The sequence below is a fragment of the Hordeum vulgare genome, chromosome 3H (genome assembly GCF_904849725.1).
Source record: "Hordeum vulgare subsp. vulgare chromosome 3H, MorexV3_pseudomolecules_assembly, whole genome shotgun sequence".
NCBI lineage: Eukaryota > Viridiplantae > Streptophyta > Magnoliopsida > Poales > Poaceae > Hordeum > Hordeum vulgare.
Genome location: NC_058520.1, coordinates 592,747,498 through 592,761,738, shown reverse-complemented (window position 1 = coordinate 592,761,738; position 14,241 = coordinate 592,747,498). Strand labels below are relative to the sequence as shown.

Genomic DNA, 14,241 nt, shown 5'->3' with positions numbered 1-14,241 from the left:
AACAAGGGGCCTCGGCCGGCGGGGTGGAGGCCGAGGGTGGTGCTGCTGGCCGGCGCGGTGGAGGGGGGGCTCGCCGGCCGGGAGAGGGGAGGGGCCGCCGGGGGAGGAGGAGGCCGTGAGGGGGGGGCCGCCGGCGGGAGGAGGAGGCCGTGAGGGGGGGCCGCCGGCGGGAGGAGGAGGCCGTGAGGGGGTGGCCGCCGGCGGGAGGAGGAGGCCGTGAGGGGGGCGCGCCGGCGGGAGGAGGAGGCCGTGGGGGCTCGCCGGCCGGGAGGAGGGATCTGGGGGCGACGGGAGTTACGGGAGAGGAGGGCGAGGCGACGTGGGAGAGGAGGGGGATCTGGCGTCGTGGGAGGGAGAGATGTGTCGGTGGGGTGGGGGAGAGGACCGAGAGAGGGGGCTCTCGTGGGGGAGGGTTACAGGAGAGAGAGAGCATGGGTGGGTGGGGCCCCCCACGAGGGGGAGGCTGGCGGCGCCCAGGGGGGAGGGAGCGAGAGGGGTCCCTCGCCAGGGGGGGAGGCGCTAGGGTTTGGAGTGGGCTGGCCAGTTGGGCCTTTTGGTCCAGCTCGGCCAGGGGGTGGGGGTTGCCCTTTTTTAATTTTATTTTGTTGCTTTGTTTCTTTTTTCTTTCTTTCCTATTTATTTTACTAACTGATTTTTCTTTTTAAATACTTTCTTTTATTATACTTTCTTTTACAATTTATTATACATACTTTTAATTCTCTCTTTCATATACATATCCTTTTAATATTTATAATGAACTTATAAAGTACTTTTCTTTTGTTTTGTTTTTCAAATTTTGAATCCGGATAGGCTTGAATCAACGCGGGTCTGAGATGGAAATTCGATGACGTGGCATCATTAGCGGTTGATCACTGTAGCTTAATTACAATAATTACTGTTGCAAAAGTCGAGGATGTCACAGAAGTGAACATCGGGATACATCTTCGTCTCAGTGACCTTGGTTATCCTTAACCCTAACTCCTTACTTGTGGTTTACTTGTGTTATTTGAGCATACATACATTGCATATTGGTTGTGCTCATTATATTGTGTTGGCTATTTCTTGTACAAGATTAATCATTCAAGCATACCCTCTATATCCACACGTTCATACTTGCAACCCTTGATATATCGTGTTGATATAGTGTGATTTAGTATCTTATGTTGTTCACCTACTTGTCGTGTGATATAGCTCAAGTAAGTTTGTGTAACTTACTTGTGCTTGTTAGTAACTGTATTGTGTCCATCTTGGGAGATCGTGTTGTTGATACACGTTGCAGTGCCTAGTGCATTTAGGATTTGTGCTTGACAAGTACCCTCTTAGTTTATTTCCGCATTAGGTTCAAGCCAAATCTGAAGACGTTTTTAAATAGCCTATTCACCCCCCCCTCTAGGCATCATCGAGGTCTTTTCAGCCCGCGTGGCAGTTGGTCGGCCCATCCTCGCTGAGTGCGCAGCGGTGGACTGCGCCCCTCCCGTCACCAAGTTGTGCCACTCCGGCCATATCTTAGATCTGTCGCCCCCGCCCGTCTCTCCTGCGCCGCCACCATCGTGGAACCCCAGGGTCGGGCGGGCAGCGAGGAGCGACGCAAGGAGGCCGTGCCGGCCATGCCCTACTCTCCTTTATGTGTCGGTGGTGGTGATGCAGCGCCTCATCAACCGCAACATTGGCAAGCCTCAGTACCACTGCGGCTGCGGCTGCACGTGCGTCGACACGGCTGTCGACGGGGACTGCGGGAGGACCGAGTGCGGTGTTCGCTACTCCATGCACGATCAGGTCGCCACCTGCCCAATCCCCATCCCCCCTGCGGTGGCCGGATGTGTGCTTCTGGTTTCAGCTGCCCCCATCCGAGTCCACGACCGTCAGGACCACCTCCCAGCCGTTTGACGGTTTGCCTGACTCGACTTGCCGGGACAGTTGGTCTTGCCCTGCTGCTTTCCTCGTCATCGGAGGCACCACTCTCTCCCCCAAAGTATGTATAATGTTTATCATGGTACATTAGCTAGCTATAGGAGATGGCATCTTTGTGCTTTTCTTCTTCTTCCTGAACACTCATATGAATGTTTGTGCATTCATATGGCAGGTCTTTCGGATCAACTATTCCCTGCTCTGACTTTGCCTTTTAATTTGACTAAATATGTACTTATGCTCTCCAAGATTATTCCTGTGAGTTTTTTTAACACCTATTTGCGCACCCAGCTAGATCATAGAGTTGTTCATGCATGGAGTTTTTTATTGGATATGTTTATCTCAGGGCTTTGACATGTCGGCTTCATTTGGACAATTTTAGAGCCAATGTTTACTCTAGGGAATACTTTGTATATTGTTCTATCTCGGTGTAGGTCCAACTGTCCAGTTTCTCGAAAATAGTTTTAGTCAATGTTGGGCTGAAACCCCTTAAACTTACTAAGTAGGGTTCTTCCTTTGTTGAAATCTCATTTCAATGACGATGTATTGTGTTGCGTGTTGGTTAAGGTGAAGCAAGGAAAAAACCATTGACGGTGTATTTTGCTGCATGTTTCAGTCAATTTGTTGGACAAATTACATGTATGTGTTTTCTCGAGCCCACTGATTTCAGTCTCTCCGTCTTCTTCCCCTCCCCACCAGCCATGAGAGGAGGAGCAACATTGCATAGAAGTATGTGAGAGTCTGATGGCCTTCAGTCTCTACACCAGTATCTTGGGTTCGAAAATGCGCTCAGGTGATATTCAAACGCTCTCCTGAGAAGAGTTCTTGTCATGATAATGGTAAACTTCTTCAGAACTGTGTACCAAAAAACCTTCGGAAAACTGCTGACATCAATGGATCACTTGCTGATGAGCTAGGTGACCAAGCTGGAGAAATACCTCAAGTTGGTGGTGCAAAAGTTAGTAAAGAAAGGAATTATTCGTTCTCATATGATCCAAGTGAAGTTTTTGTAGAGCCAAGACGGAAGTACCAAAGGAACACTATTCAGACAGTAATTGGAGGGGAAATTACTTTGAACAACCGGTATGCTTTATTCTTCGCAACTATTTATCTTTATGCCAATTCTTATGAATAAAATTTTGTCCCGCATTAACACGTCCTATGTTGCCAGCCCATCAGTTCTAGAGGATAAGTGCTCCAAGAATGAACATGATGCCGCCCCACTTGAATACGGCAATAAAGGTTCACAGAACCCGGGAATACCAGTAGACTCAGCTTCATCTGATGATCTGGCCTTTGCAAATGGGAAAGCGCATAATTCAGATTTTGTTGATGAGGATGAACCTTCAGAAGAGATCACAGTGGTAACTGCTCTTTCCTGATGCATTTGCTCGTCTTCAGTTAAGAAATATTGTTGAGTGTCATGATAAACTTAGCTACCTTCCTCCTTGCTTATGTTATTGTTGCATAGAAGGACTGGTATTTTCTTGGTTCGCACTGCTTACTATGTTGAATTGACTCGTCGATATAGGCGGAATTCCAATGTTTCATCTTCAGGTCCATCAGCTACTATCCCAGTTTGGCATTGTCTTTGGAAACTATCCATACCTCTCAAAGTTCAGATCTTGTGCTGGAGAAATCAATTCTTACTAACTTCCAAGTAGGTAGAATGGGTCATTGTCCTATATGCAATCAGGGTGTCGAAGATGTCAAGTATCTCTTGTTTACCTGCAGCCGAGCCACTGCCCTTTGGAATGCGCTCGGACTAGCTCATGTGATTTCGGACGCAACTGCCTTGAATCGCTCAGGATCTGCAATTTTGGAGCACTTTATTTGTATCCCTTGAGAGCCAGTGTATACCGTCACTTACCATACAAATGGTCATCTCTGTCGACGCTTGGTATTTACAGTATCTTCATAGACAAACTTCACATGCTACCGATGCAACAAATACTATCGCTTATTTTTTTCTCGGGGTATTCATAATGTGATGGCGGAATCTGATTGCCTCGACGTTGTTAATTTGTGCTCGGGCGAGACAAACGGTGTTTCCAGCTGCCGCAATATACATAGAAATCATGGATTGTGTGTCTTTAAAAGGGAAGGTCAAATTCATGCATTGTCTACGTGAGGCCAATGTTGTGGCTCATGAACTAGCTGTAAGTATAATTATCTTAATAATGTTTGTTGTACTTGTGACGATGACCGCCCTAACTGCTTATCTTGTGGAAGATGTAATCACTGTTAGTTATCAATAAACCAGGCCATATAGGCCTTCCCTAAAAAATGTCATCTTCTGTTTTTTCACGATTACTGGAGTAGGTCATTGACATGATATTTTTTTTTCTCTTTCCATCGTTGCAACGCACGGACATTTGTGCTAGTAATAATAAAGCAAATTCGGTTTCTGGTCGTCCGTCTTAGAATTACCCTTAAATTTTGTATAAATTACCCACCATGCCACCGGTAAGTAATAGAAAACGTTTCACAAAGCGAAAAATCTTAGATTGGGCCGGTCCATATAAAAACCTCCTATATTACGCTCTGCACGCTGGGAGAATATCCAGCACACCGTATGGCCCGGCCCATGCACACGCGCCTACTTTTAGTTCCGTTTATTTATTTATTTTCAGTTCCGTTTTATTTTTTTATTTTAAATAAATTAGAACTTCAAATAATCTTTATAATTTTAATAAACTGAAAAATATAAATCAACATATTTAAAAAATTAAAATGTTTGTGACTTCAAAAACTGCTCGGAGTTTTGTAAAAAATACTCGCATATACAATAAAATGTTTGCAATTTTAGAAAAAATATATTTGTACAATAAGTAAAGTCCATGATCTCAAATACAATTCCATGTATTAAAAATTATTAAATGCATTTAACAAAATGCTTTCTAATTCAAAATATGTTAATGCATTTAAAAATGTCCTAAAATTTTAAAAATAGCTAATGCCTGTTTTGATAGTTTCTTTTTTTATTAAAAATTTTCCGTTCCATTTTTGTTTATTTATAAGTTAAATAATTTAGAATTACAAAAACTTTTGCATATTAAAAAATAGGAATTTTGAATTAAAATGCTGACGAATTTTTATTTTGAATTAAATATAGGATTAAAAAAAAGCGCCGGATTTATTTTTTTTTGCAAATTCCAAAACAATGTCCATGAATTTAATAAATATATGACTGATTTATAAAAATGTTTTTTTATTCAGAAAAGCTACATGCATTTCAAAAAATGTTTGTAAATTTAAAATAAAATCCTCCAAGATAAAAAATTATTCGTCTTTTCTTGAATTGGTCGCCAATTCAAAAGAAAATATTTAAACCCGTTCGAAATATAAAAAATATTCATGATTTTTAATAAAAAAATTTGAATTGTAAAAAATGTTCTCAATTTTAAAATTATTCCCATATTTATAAAATTATTCACGAAAGATCTAATGTATGTAGTTAAACATTAATGCTTACAAGTCTTTGTAATAATATGCCTGTGTGAATTTTGAAGAATTAACTATTTGATGTATCGAATTATTATTGTATGTTTTTTAAAAAAATTCTTGAAATTCAGAATAAATTTTTGAGTTACCAAGATTTTTGACAACCATGATATATATTTTTTGAAAATGTAAAGATTGCTTTAATTTTTGAATAAATTTAAAAGAAAAAACATTTTCTTGATTTTGTTACAAAATTTCTAAATTAAGCGATGATATGTGAACATAATGTGGTCACCATCATTGAAGATTATGTTTTTTTTTCTTCTGTGACAACGCACGGGCCCATTTTGTAGTCTCTAAAAAGAATTATATTTAGGAACGGAGGGAGTACAACATAGGCCAGATGGCAAATTCTAGTAACAACTACCCCTATGGTCGTGAAAAAAAGGAAACTGATTTACATCTGTAGGTCTGTGGACAGTCTATCAAATACTACTGTAGATCGCTAAGATGTTATTTGTTTCCTTGTGCTGACTGCTGATGGAAAGCTTGGTAATAACATGCCACTTGTTTAAGAGAAACAGGCAGTTTTTACCAAGCATCGCACCAAGAAAATGACCTATCAATTCACGGGAGGCAGGCCAAACGACCAGCACCACCTCTGAGTCTCTGACTCCGAGTCCACCACTCACGTGTAGTGCAGCAGTCGCTGCGGCTGTTTTTACTCAAAAAAAAAAATTCTCCAAAGTTCGTGATATTCATTCGAAGAGTGTTCCCTGCTGTGATTGATAGCGTGAAGGATCAGTAACAAGCATATCTGCATATGAAGCTGGCTGCATAAAGCAATTCTGCCACCAGATAATGGAGAAACGAGAAAGAGAAACAGATCCATCACGCTGACTCACGAGCATCAAAATTCACGAACAACGACTGAATAAATGGAGCTATCATACTTATCAGCAGATCGAACCGGTGGATAAATAGCACTGGCGAGAAGTATGTACAGGCAAACGGGTACAATCTCTACTACTAGAGGGAGAGAGATAATCAATCATCATCGAGTCGAGTAATAGACGGTAGCAGGCAGATCTGGGGGAAAAGGACACGAACAACCAACAAATCGCTAGTGAAAACAATACTGCTATACTGCCATCGACGGACGGAGGCAGCTGCTGCTGCTTCAGTGGCGCGAGGCGGCGAAGAGGAAGGCGGCGCCGGAGGCCACGAGCGCGGCGGCGAGGGAGGGGGCCGCGACGCCAGCGGCGGACATGGGGCTCGGCGCCGGGGCCTCCTGCGCGGCGACGAGGGAGAAGGCGGCGACCGACAGGACGGCGAGGACGGCCACGGCCTTCGACGCGATGGCGGAGGCGGCCATTGCTTCTTCGATTGGTGGTGGCTGTGGCGGCGGAGAGTGGTAGAATAAGAGAGGAGAGGATCGGATCTTTGGTGTTGCTGGGGAAGGCACTGGGGAAAGGCGTAGGGGTGGGGAGGCCTATTTATTCTGCGGGGGTGACAGCTGGCCGGCCTATGGGCGGTTGACACGTCCCCGCGATTTCTCTCGAAGCATCTACACAGCGAGGCCAGCCGGCCGACCGTTTCGCCTTTTGTTGCGTTGCTTCGGCGCGAAGGCAGCCTGTTGCGCGCGCACTGGCACCGCCCGTCGCGTCCAGCCATGGGCCATAAACATGGCTGCCACGTTCCTTCTTTTTCCTTCTTTCTATCGGGAAATGGACACATGGCCTGCACGGCTAGCCTTTCACAGTTTCACGCCGGCCGGTCACCAACTGATGCGCGCGCGCCGGTGATAAGGTACGTTCCTCTTCACTGTGCTCGCCGGGGGTATTAGATGGCGCGCTGCCGTTGGAGGATTCGGTGCTTCGCTTGCGCATGTACAACCCCATTATTTTCCTACCTGCCTACGTTTGATCATTCCACGACACGACACGACACGACGGGCTTGTGGCCGAGCCACGAACAGCTGCTAAGTTGTGCCTCCGTCCGGAAGCGAAAGCGACGTGTACATGGCACGTGGTGGTGATTAGGGGAGAAAACGGATGCGACCTGTAATTAAGATGGCGACGCCTATCTTAACTACTACTTCCTCCTTCCTTCATTTTTAAATATAAGTCTTTTAGAGTTTTTATTAAAAAACTATATAAATATAAGTCTTTTAGAGTTTTTATTAAAAAACTATATATGGATATATATGTATGTTTTAGAATGTATATTCATTTATTTTGTTTTATATGTAGTCTCTTAATGAAATCTTTAAAAAGACTTATGTTTAGGAACGGAGTGAGTAGTACGTAAAACTGAACCTCATTCCGGCCAAGCCACATCAAATGCTGGCTTGTTTGCTCCACGAAGTTACAAAGTGCGCGCCTGCAAAGTCACGGCCGGAAACTTAGCAATGGCTTTGCGGCGGGTGGGTAACAAAATTGCTCTCCCTATAACCTGAAAAAGGTTGGCCCTAATTAATAACTGGTGCACAGAAAGAGCATCTCCAGCTCCGATTCAACCGGGTATGCAATCGCGGCTAGCGCCCACTCGTCTTTTCATTTCTTTGCGTCTGCGGCAATCTACCTCGTGTCAATACTTTCAAATTCATACAACCTCATGCAACGTACATAAATCTAACACATGCCAGTTCATCATATGACCGGACATATCATAGTGATCACATGTCCTTCCCATAGTCGTCTTCTCAGTAGTAGGCGTTGAAGTCGGCGTACTCGTTGGAGGTGCCGGAGAAGGTAGACCTTTACATCCATCGGTCAAAGATGGGAGTGCCAGCAGCTAGTGTTCTGACATAGACATTTATACGATACTAGTAGAAGATGCCACACATAAGGTGAGCTATGAAAGAACAGGTGAAATTGTTGTACAGTGCACCACCACAGGTAAACAGGGCCATAATTTTAGTTCAGCAGATCAGCAGTATGTTTACACAGCAGAACTTTATAGACCAAACTTCATGGCAGCACCGCTATAAACAAGTACATTAGACTGAATCTCTAATCAATGCTGCCACCTACGATGCCTTGATTATCTATTATCCAAAACAACATCAAAACTAACAGATGAAAGAATAAAGAACAGTGGATATTTATGTTCTCTACTTGGACGCATATGGTCCATGTTCTAGAAACCCCAAAAATGTAGTGAAGGTACATTTCTCACGGACAAGTATGCGTTAAAATCACATTCTCAGGGATTTTTTTCCTACACATTTTCTATGAATCCCTCCAGCTTTAGCATGGTTTTTTGTTGTCTTGTTACTCGTGTTACTCACGAGCTTCAATCACCGCGCCTATTTTATAGGCTGTCATGACTATCAGCTCAACAACTTCTCCTTTTGGATGTACTATTGTCTCACAAAACGTGGGTGGTGCGAAGCTGAAATCACACCGAAAACCAAGCAAGCATTAGGCGGTAACCAGTGATAAGCATTTGCAATTACCAACTGTTGATGCCACCATTGTTTTCAAATGGCAAATAATGGGTTAAACAAAATACGTAGCCTTGAATCATAGCAATTACATAGAAAAACAAGCATGATAATCCTAACAAAAAATGCACAAGTACGCATTAAAATCAAATTCTAGTGTGAACCACACAATAACAATTATGAAATATGAAGCCTCCAAACTGACCCACCATGAACTTTCCATTTTGCTAGCTGCAAATCCACACAAAAGAAGAGAACAAAACTGCGGAAGATGCAAGGCAATAGCAACATCTACAAATAAAAGGTGAAATTTCAAAATGTTCTATAAACTGAACGACTTAAATTTCAGTCCACAAGCATTTGAGTAAACAGAGAAATGAAGAAAAGAAGTTCTTCATGAGCAAAGTAGAGCAGGCACCGCAGAGTAAGTGGGAACGACAACTCGCATGTATGTTGCAGAAGAAGGACAAATCAAAACACCAAGGGAAATGCAGTGTTATCAGGCCGTCTCAATTGACAGGAATGGAAGCATATATCCTAATTAAATCCAAAAGGAGGAGAACTTAAACCGTTTAATCTTCAAACCTGTCATGCTCTTCGGAATGTTTAGTCTTCAAATCTTGCCTTTGACTGAGTGCCGTGCAAATGGTTTTTCTTCACTTGGCAAAAACATATGGAATCAATCACCATATCATGTATACGATAAGATTTTTCCATGCCTTTATCAACATTGATGTCAATTGGCTGAACCATGCTTCTATTTGCGATCTCATTGAGTAATTCTATCACCGAGCTCAAACTTGCTAATCCCTTGTTTATCATTATAAATAAAACCTCAAACTATCCATTTACATATCAAATGAGTTTGCTTAATCTTCTAAAAACATACTTGGACATAATAACTAATCATATAGATATATCAAGGCTACTAGTAGTTAGTAAAAAAAGGGTTGACTTGTAGATAACCGCTCTTGTATAATCTAAAAGTCAAGAGCCTATTTTACTCACTCTATGCTACTTTGCATAGTATTGGTGCAGCATGTGTGGCTTGTACTTATGTTTGAGGATATTTAAGCATATTTCCAAAAGATTACAAAATTAAGAGAGACGAACTGATATGGAGATGGATAGCTGAAGGTTTTATATATAATGCAAACGAGAAATTGGCCGATTTAAGCTAGGAGAGAGTTACTTCAATGAGCTCATAAACAGAAGTATGATCCAGCCAGTGGGCATCGACGGTGAAAGCATAACAAAAGCTTATTGTGCACATAATATGATGATTGATTAACAAAATAGCCTTCACTTCATCCCATACAAGGTACCTATTCAAATGAAAGTTTTTGCAATGGTTAGCGGCAACCAAATCAGCAAGATATGAGCTAGTTATCTATCTAGGCAAAGCAAAACAGCTTATATCAAACACCCAATGTGTCCCCGCAAAAAAGAAGTGGATGACCAACGATCTGCACACACTAACCAGCACAAAAGAAACCAGTGGATGATACAGGTGAATAACAGTATCCTTCCATTTCGTTCGAAGCATCATCTTTTCAAGTCCCAAGCAGCTGTGATTTTCACCCCACACTAGTATGACTATAGCATACAGTTTTCATAGGCTAAATACTGTGTAGGAAGCTTTTGGTGGTTGACCTCAAGATGTGTCTAATACAGATCCACCTAGGACCGTACACAGAATAGGAAGCTTTTGGTGGATGCGCTCAAGTAGCTTGTATGACCAAATTAGCACTGTAAATCTATCATGTACAGGCAGCAATGTGCACTGAAGAACTAAGATGCACACACCGGCCGGCCAGGGAAGAAATGACTGACACTCGTGATTTGCTTGGAGAAACTAGATCCACTCGTCATGATTTAACTGGATCTCGAAGAAGACGCATGATTCACTTGGAGTAGAACGGAAGGAAACACACGATGGATGACCGACAGCTTGCTTTTCAGTCAGATCCACATCACCGTGATCTTAGCCGAACAAATCTAGCTCAGTCGGATCTAGAACTAACGCTTAAGGAAACCTACGGCTGACCACCAACAGTTAACACTTGGTACTCGTGATTTTTTGACTTGAAGAAACTAGATCCACTCCTGATTTAACTGGATCTTGAAGCAGACGCGTGATTCACTTGGGAGTAGAACGGAAGGAAGCCTAGGGTGGATGACCGACAGTTTGCATTTCAGATCCACATCACCGTGAACTTAGCCGAACAAATCTAGCTCAGTCGGATCTAGAACAGAAGAAGAAAGAAGTAACGCTTAAGGTGACCACCAACAGTTGGTGACACTAGATGAACACACAGCAGATCTACTCGTCGGTAAACTCGAAAAATAAAGTAGTCGGATCCAGGTCAGGAAGAAACGAAATATACCACATGTTGTTGACGCACTTGTCCAGCGAGATCCGGCGCCTCCCCCCTCCCCTCCCCCTGCGAGCACGCGCCTCTTCGGAACGCTGCACGTACTCACCGGCTTGCAGGCCGCCGGTGGTCGGTAGGACGGGATAACCGCCGGAGGAGCCCGGCGCCGCGGGATCGACCCCTCTCTCTCTCTCTCTCTGTCTCTACTGAGTCTCCCACTCTCCAAACGCGGTAGATATAGACGCTGAGAACAGATGACTCGTTGGTGGACACGACCGACCATGTGCTGCCGCCCCCATAGCCGCTGCCGTCCTCTCCTCCGCACACGGTATGGCCGAGTGCAACATCAAATTAGAGGGTGCTTGGATCCAAGAGACTAAAACTAGTCTGACTAAAACTAGTCTTTTAAGAGGCTAAAGTTCCAAGCACCCCTGACTAAAGAGAGGCTAAAACTAGTCTTGAGGCTAAAATCTTTTAGTCAAGGGTACCCCTACTAAAATGTGCATTAGTCCTCTCTCTCCTCATTTAACTCCTCATGCAAGTTCTGGATTGGAGGGTTTGGAGGATAATAAATGCTCATTAACTTGATTTTAGTCTCTCTAGTACTTGGATCCAAGCATGGGTGAGGCTAGCAAGTTTTAGTCTCACTACTTTTAGTCATGGGACTAAAACGTATCCAAGCACCCTCTTAGTCCCTCCGTCTCGATGTATGGGTCATTTTTAGGTCAAACCTGGCCAAACGGATCGGCCCGGCACGACACGTCTGGACCCGATTATTAGCCGGGCCATGCCGTGCCGGCCCACCGGCACAGCATTTCGGTCCAGGCACGGCACGGAGGTTATACGGGACGGCCTGTAGGCACGCCAGGCCCGTTAGGCTGCTAGTTTTTTTTTATTTTAGGTTATTATGTAGACTGATTTTAGCCTGTTATGCTGTTTTTTGGGCCGATTTTAATATATTAGGCTGTGTTTTGGGTCGATTTTGACCTATTAGGTTATTTTTTTTATCATACATACATATATATATATAAGTAAAAAAATAAACGGGTTGTGTCGTGCCGGCCCGCGTGCCCAGCCCTCAGGTCCAGGCATGGCCCGAGGCGTGCCGCGTGCCTGGGACGACCCGTTTAAATCATGTCGGGTCGGGCCTTTGTTGTACCGTCGTGGCGGGCTGGCGGACCTGCCTGTTTAGCCCGGCCCGTTTGGCCAGGTATATTTTAGGTTGTGCACCACAACCAAGATAAAAAAATAAAAAGAAATAATGTTTATTTCTTAATTAATAACATTGCATGTAATGAGTGGTGGTGAAGGTAGGGGTGCTGGCACGGGCCTTGGCCCTCCCTATGCTCTCACAAATACACTTGTATGTATTTCTAATTCTTCACTTATCAAACAAAATTAGCTAGATTTAGGTGATTTGGCACCCTCTAACATTATATGACATGTTTTGGCCCCTTCTATATTCAGTTTCTGGCTCCCCCACTGCATGTAATGAATTAACCACTGCATGTCGTGCTTGTTAATCTCAAGTCATTAAAAACATACACGACTCGCGTCTTTTATTGGTTGATTACTTTATTCATGTTAAGAAACAAGAAACAAGGTGAAAATTAATGCATCGTGCCTAAGCATTTTGAGATTATTTAATTTTCATAAGATGACTTATACACTGAGACGAAGGAAGTATTTTTCTTTTAGCAAACACGTAATACTCGGTTTCAAAATAAATGTCATTATTTTAGTATACAATTTATAGTAGTTTAATAATATTAAATCTGCCCCTCCGTCTCGGTGTATAAGTTATCTTATGAAAATAACATAATCCTAAAACACTTAGACGCTATGCATTAACTTTTACCTCGTTTCTTGTTTTTTAACATGAAAAAAAAATCAACCAATAAAAGACGTAAGTGAAAAGACCACGATGTCGCCTAGAGGGGGGTGAATAGGCTATTTAAAAACTTCTTCGGATTTGACTTAAACCTAATGCGGAAATAAACTAAGAGGATACTTTTCAAGCACAAATCCTAAATGCAATAGGCACCGCAACGTGTATCAACAACACTATCTATCAAGATGGACACAATACAGTTACTAACAAACACAAGCAAGTTACACAAACTTACTTGAGCTATATCACACGACAAGTAGGTGAACGACACAAGATACTAGATCTCACTATAGCACACGATATATCAAAAGCTGCAAGTGTGAACGTATAGATATAGAGGGTATGCTTGAACGATTAATCTTGTACAAGAAATAGCCAACAGAATATAATAAGCACAAACAATATGCAATGTATGTATGCTCAAGTAACACAAATAAACCACAAGTAAGAAGTTAGGGTTAAGGATAACCAAGGTCACTGAGACAAAGATGTATCCCGATGTTCACTTCCTTGGAGGGAAGCTAGTCACCGTTAGAGAGGTGGATGTTACCATGAAGGCACACAAACGCCACGAAGGCTCACCCTATTCTCCCTTTGAGATAACACCACGAAGGCGTTTCTCAACCACTAGTGGTAAGCCTTTGAGGTGGCTTCCAAACCCTCACAAACTTTTCCGGGGGAAATCACACGGATTGATTCCTCTCCGAAGAACTCCTACCGCCTAGGAGTCTCCAACCTCCAAGAGTAACAAGATCACGGGGAATGCTCAAAACTTGCTCAAATCTCAAATAGCTTGGGTTGAGAGGAGGAGAGGGAGACGATCTATCTTTTGATTGGAACAACTCTCAAAGGGGCTCACAAATGCTCTTGGGATCTAAGATTTGGTGTGAGCAAATGTGTGTGAGGTAGAAATGTGTTCTTATGACGATATGGATGTGTTGGGCACACTCTCACGAAGTGGGAGGGGGGTATATATAGTGGGGAGACTAAAACAGCCGTTGGGGTCACTTAAGTCTGACAGTGGTCGGACATCCGACAGTTCTCGGATGTCCGGGCGCCCACAAGGTGTGGGACGTCCGACAGGGGTCGGTCGTCCGAGCGATGTATATATATCTGGAATCACTGTGTAGTCGAACAGGAACCGGACGTCCGGAGGGAGCCGGAAGTCTGAGTTA

The 14,241-nt window shown here is 43.3% G+C and overlaps 1 long non-coding RNA gene across 1 annotated transcript; it reads right to left on the bottom strand.

Annotated features, from left to right (window-relative positions):
- Positions 1-9,918: 9,918 nt before the first annotated feature.
- Positions 9,919-11,372, bottom strand: LOC123445443. The gene is made up of 2 exons (XR_006631098.1): positions 11,188-11,372; positions 9,919-10,125 (listed from the first exon to the last, which is right to left on the bottom strand). It is a non-coding gene; the product is annotated as an uncharacterized LOC123445443 (long non-coding RNA).
- Positions 11,373-14,241: the final 2,869 nt, after the last annotated feature.